Raw genomic sequence first — 6,000 nt, 5'->3', positions numbered from 1 at the left:
AACACAATCCCACGGTTTATAATTTGGATTTCTAGAAAAAAATGGTTATTTAGTTTTGTAGCTCATTAAAATTTAGTACAATAAGGTGGAGGTTTGAAGTTGCTAAAAGATCCTGTTAATTTTTTATATTTTTTTAGCTGACGGTATTATGCACTTTCTTCTCTTTAAATTACTTTGTAAACTGCAGAACAAAATTTTTTCTAGGTTTTTCCCAAATTAAAAACCATTGAATTGTGATCAAAATTTTAAGAAATGTTTATAATTTTTGTATAAAGTTTGGAATTTGGACTTATGTGGTTTTTACTAGACAATGAGCTATGGTTTTATAGGAAAAAATTAACATTAAACAACAGAAGAAAAAAGTCAAGACTGATCAAAATGTTAAGGTGCTATCTTTTGTTGCGAGCTGTACATATATATAATTATAAAATTTAATTCCAAACATAAATTATGTAAATTCGCAGCTTTCATTTAAACAAACATAACTCTTTTGTACCAATTTTACTTGTAATGAATAAAAAAACCTCTACGTAACAAAATTAAAAAGAAAACTGTTGCAACTTGAACTCCACATAGCACGTTGCAGTTATCGTCGAAAAATAAAAAAACTATACAATCAAACTTCTAAATAAATGCGTGAGTTTTCGTTGGGCACAAGTTTTTGCTTCTTTGCTTTCAAACAACAACAAGTTTGCACAAAATGAGCCCGCAATATACAAAGCAGATGCAATTGTTTTATTTTTTTTTTTTGATTAAGAATACGCCATTTTTACACAACAGAGAAAAAAACAGAATTTAGAGGTCTGCGCAACACTTTATGGTCACAATTGCCGCATGCTCGAACAATCGTGTGATAAGTTTGGGGCAATTATTGTCACTATATTGCTTTTCGCCAACTTACGGCAATGAGAATTGTATAAAAAGAGGCAACCGTGTGACTGTACAGAATTTCATTGGGACAATTTTTTTATTGTGCTCCAATACACACTGAAAATAAAATTTCGTAAAAGTGCTACGAAAAACTTTCGTAGTCTTGGTTTTTGTACAATGTACGAAACTTTCGTTCATAATACGAACACATTTTTCATAACGAAACAAGATTTTACGAACCATTCGTAAATATAACGAAAGGACTTTCGTAAGGCAATTTTTCAGTACAATTTACGAAATCTTACGTTTATTTTACGAAACATATTCGTAAATTACTGAACAAATCTCTGTACGAATAATTTTGCATATTGTACGAAGGCATTCGTAATATTTACATATGGTTTTAAAATTTACGAAATCTACAATTCTGTATTCGTACAATTTACTTAATATGTACTTTCGTACATAGAACAAATGCAGAAAAAAATTTTTTTTAGTTCGTACAACAGAAGAATATTTTCGTACAATATACTAACTTACCGTAAGTTTAATATTTCATCATATTTTTATGTACTGCGTGTCATTGCGAACGTACTGGTTGGCTACTGTGAGACGTATAATATAATTTTAAAAGTATCAAGAAGCTTTTGCTTGATAAAAAAACGATATAAAATTAAATGTTAAAGCTGTGGATAAATGCTAGGCCTGGGTAACGGCGCAAATTTACACTAACTCTAGCGCCACTGTCGGAATCAGCACAGTGTGTTGGCGCAACGGCGCTTCTTCAGGCTAAAGCTCATTTCCTTTAATGCTGCACGCTGCACCAAAGTGAATTAATACTAGGTTATATCGGTTGAGAAAAAACTCAAGTATACCCAAATTCAAAACCCAAAACTACAACAAACCCATCATTTTCACATTCAGAAGGACCGCGACGAATTCTAGCAACACCACCTTGTATAAATTCGCCTTGTGCTATACATCCCATCTATTTCGGGTGTTCTTTGCTGGTTCTTTGCGACACCTGGTGTTGTGAGAGTTCCGGTGTTGAACTAAGGTGAATTAATAAGAGGTGGTATCGGTTGGGCAAAAACAAGTCAAGTATACCCAAGTTCAAAACCCAAAAATACAACAAACACATAATTTTCACATTCAGAAGGACCGCGGGTAATTTTAGCAACACCACCTTGTAAAAATTCGCCTTGTGCTGCACATTTTACAAGTGAAACTTCGCCTTTGTGTGTTCTTTGCTGGTTCTTTGCGCCGCCCGGTGTTGTCAGTGTTCCGGTGTTGCTGGCGTCATTGCGTCACTGAGTTGTGACAATCGGTATCGGCGCCAGTAAATCAGCTCTCGGTATCAGCGCAAGGGCGCGGCGCCGCACTGTGTTACCCACGGCTAATAAATGCTTTTAAGCATGCAATGTTTTTAATATCGCCCACGCTGAGTCTTGCTCTGCAATGTGGGACTTCATAAATAGGCCAATTTCATCAGTTAACTATCAACGGCAAGCCCAAGCCAGGAACAGACGCACTACTTAATGAAATTTTAAGTAAGTAAATGTATGATTTTTCACTTAAACTTGCCTTTCAGACGCCTTATAATTTTCCTTTAATTTATAGTCGGGAAAGGAAACAAACATCGAAGAAGCTGCGAATCTGCCAAGTACCTCCACATAAAAACATTGCAAAACATTTTATTAAAGAAAAACGCTTAAAATTAGGAATAAAATCAAAATAAAAGTGTTGTGTTATAATTCGTCTTATGTTTTTTTACAGTGTGGTGAATGAAAGCAAACGAAAGTTCTACGAAACAACCGCAGTTTTTAGGAAAATAATTTCGTTAAATATACGAACTATTTTGTGCATTTTACAAAAATTTCGTAAAAAATAAAGAAATAGTACGAATTTCTTTAGTAAGTAGTACGAAATTCGTTCGTAAACTGTACTGAGATCTCATATATTCGTAGTATGTACGAAAACGGTTTTTTCCAATCAACGAAAACTTTCGTGGCTTCGTTATATTTACGCAGATTTTATTTTCAGTGCAGCACAATAAAAATTGTTCCAGATTGGTCCATTTGCGGCAATCGCGGGATCTTAGCTTAAGAGCCTATCCAAAATAATTTTCACACAATAGTAGTGTTTATGCCTTAAATTAACACATATTTTCATACAATATGCATGCAATTATTGTTTAAATATTCAACTTTATATGTTAAATTAATTAAAATGGTGTTAAAATCACTTGGTTAATTGTAACTGCGCACAACTCCAAAGGCCAATTATGAATACCTTTAGCCATAACTTTCAATGGTAAAGCAACAAAAGAATATTTTTCAAAAGCAAAAAAAAAAATGAAAAGTCACAATGGGGTGTCATTAGCCTTGCATTTGCAGGTGTCACTGCTCGAAGTGTGGGCTCCTTGCTTTGTTGTTGTTTCGCTTGATTTATGAACTGCGAATGCCTAGTTAATAAAGCACCCACAATGAATAAGCAAATACATAAATAACCATAGCTTATGAACATGGATGCAGCTCGATTTTGATTTATTGCTATAATCTTAATGTCAACACTTTTATAATTGAAAGCTGAAGTTTTATGTAAGTTTTTCTTATCGCTGCTTGAAGTCTTCGGCGTTTTATGTTATTTTATTATTTGGCTTGAGCTTTGTTGCAATTATGTATTTGCATAACATAGCGAGTATGCAAATAAATATATACATATATATGTATGAATGTGTGTAAATTACAGCGAACAACCTTACAGTCAAACAAAAAAAAAATCGTCTTATACCTCCGAGCGTAAAGAATTTATGCAAGGTAATTTCGAAAAAAAAATAAAATTTGACGAACCTAGGCTAAGCCTTTACATATTTTTGGGCAGCGCCTACCTACGTCAAAAAATATTTTTTTAAATGGTACTACTCAAATAATCAAAATACTTCTTTAGTAAAAGTTTAGTAATTTTTTGCGAGCTTTAATTTGCTTACATTAGGGTGGTACGTAAGGGTGATATGAACTCAGCTTTTTTGGGTAAGTATTAGAATGTGGTACTTGAGGTCAATGAACTTTAAAGCAAGAAAATTTTCTGCTCGGGAAAAAAACATCGATATATCATAGTTTAGGATCCGACTGTATGTTCCAAAGGTATGACGAAAAATTTAAAAAAGCGACCCTTACGTTCGAAAAAAACTATTTTCTTTTTTGAAATTGCCTGGCAAAAATTCTTTATTCTCAGGGGTGCCCGGCAAACTTTTTCTTCTCACACGGTCTAATACATACACATTGTTGCAGGTGTACAACTTCAGAGCAGCAGAGAATGCGTACCGCAGTGCGTATGAGTAACATTCAGAATTTCTAGTGAAAGTTATCTACCGTCAAGCAACATCGTTATTCCCATGATTATGTACGAATGTGCATATGTTTTTACGTTTATATTCTTTACATTTCTAAATCACCTTTTTCTCTTCCTTTCCTTACTCTTTCTCTCATTTTTGTCGGAAATGATTTCAAGTTCAAGTTTGCATTTGTTGCGTTGCCTTAGGAAAGCAAGGCAGCCTCAAATGAAAGTGTAATTGATACGAGTGAGTAAAAGTTGTTTGTCTCACTGCGCGCTGGTGTTGTAAGCTAACAAAACGTATAACCATTTGTTATGGTCAAGACCGCTAGCTAATTACTATGTTGTGTTTTTTTTTCTCTTATCTTTTTTCTAAGTTTTTATATCTTTGCCCTTACTTTGTTGTTGCGTTAGCTAATTTGACTTTTATGTTTGACTTTGATCTGGTATTTCCCCACTTCCCGTCATTTGGGTCATTCAGTGTATGTACGTACGTATGTACGTATGTACGTTTGCATTCACAACATTCATAAATTTGCTTGTTTTCTTTGTTTGCTAGTAAATATGAATACCCCTCTATCTATGAATGTATGTATGTATGTATATGTACATAAATGCAGTTATAGTTGCGATCGAATAGCATTTACGGTAATTGCCTTGATGCGGTTATATGTAACTGAAGCAAGGCGGCCAAACTCGCTTGCATATTGTTGATTTATTATAAGTATTTGATATTTTACGAGTAAATTTATTGAGCGATCATTTGTTATTGTTGCGGCGCTTATTCGCGATAATAATAATAAGTATTCATTCTTTAGCTTTTATGCATTTTGAAGGAGATACATACATATGTACATCTGTATGAAAATAAGTATAGAGATTTTTACAGAGAAATATAATTTGTTTTTAGATTTTTAAATCCAAAATTTATATTAGAGATAACTTCCTTAAAATTTAAAAAAACTTAACTTTTCTTTTCTTTATTTTAAGTAAGAAATACTGACTATTACTTGAATTTTTTTTAAGTTTGCATGGTATTTTTTTGATCATAAGAAAATAACCGGTAATGTTTGCTTTTCAGTTTTGGGCATTGATAAAAACCGAATCTTTCGGGATTCTTTGTGTTTCACTTTTCGGAATTTTTTCGGGACTTTTGGTATTTTTTTGTTTTTTTTTTTCATAGGAATTCTTATGTAATTTTATGCTTAACTCCTTCTCCTACAAAAACATATTGGACAAAATACTTGATTGGGTGCACAGAACAGATTGTTTTTTAGTGGACAGCAGTGTTGATATGTGGAAAAAATCGCTTGTTTCTAGTCGCTCGCAGCCTTGGCCAGTTCCTCTGTTCCAGATACCTTACAAACAGCGAATGATGGTTAGATTAGTTATAAGAGCTAGTATTTTAAAGGACTTACAGCCAGTTTCACCAAATTATTTGTAAAAGAAACAAATGAAATAAATATCCAAAAGGCTAATATTAAAAACGTTTTCTTATAAAAAAAAAACGGTCCAAAATGGAACCAGTTAAAAACTAGTTCCAAACTAATGCACACCGCCACCGACACCGCCAATGACATCGCCATGTAAAATCGGACAGTTTAAAGCATTGCTTGGGTATTGAGCTAGAAGTAGTACTGTCAGCAAAAGGTCTAGTTCTACGCAAGTTTTGGGCTAGTCAGATTTTCTGCAGGGTCGCTACTTTGTGTGGCCGGCATTGTAATAAATCAAACTTTCCAACTTTACTCAGAATTTACAAAGAAAAAAACTCCACACGTTTTTATCTAAATTTTG

At 33.4% G+C, this 6,000-nt stretch overlaps 1 protein-coding gene across 1 annotated transcript in view; it reads left to right on the top strand.

The window, feature by feature from the left end:
* LOC108382878 (organic cation transporter protein) overlaps positions 1–6,000 on the top strand; it is a 53,353-nt gene that overhangs the window by 36,762 nt on the left and 10,591 nt on the right. The window lies entirely within an intron of this gene.

Source organism: Rhagoletis zephyria, unplaced genomic scaffold (genome assembly GCF_001687245.7).
Source record: "Rhagoletis zephyria isolate East Lansing unplaced genomic scaffold, Rhagoletis_zephyria_1.1 Rzeph_scaffold_00149, whole genome shotgun sequence".
NCBI lineage: Eukaryota > Metazoa > Arthropoda > Insecta > Diptera > Tephritidae > Rhagoletis > Rhagoletis zephyria.
This window is presented reverse-complemented; position numbering and strand designations above follow the sequence as displayed.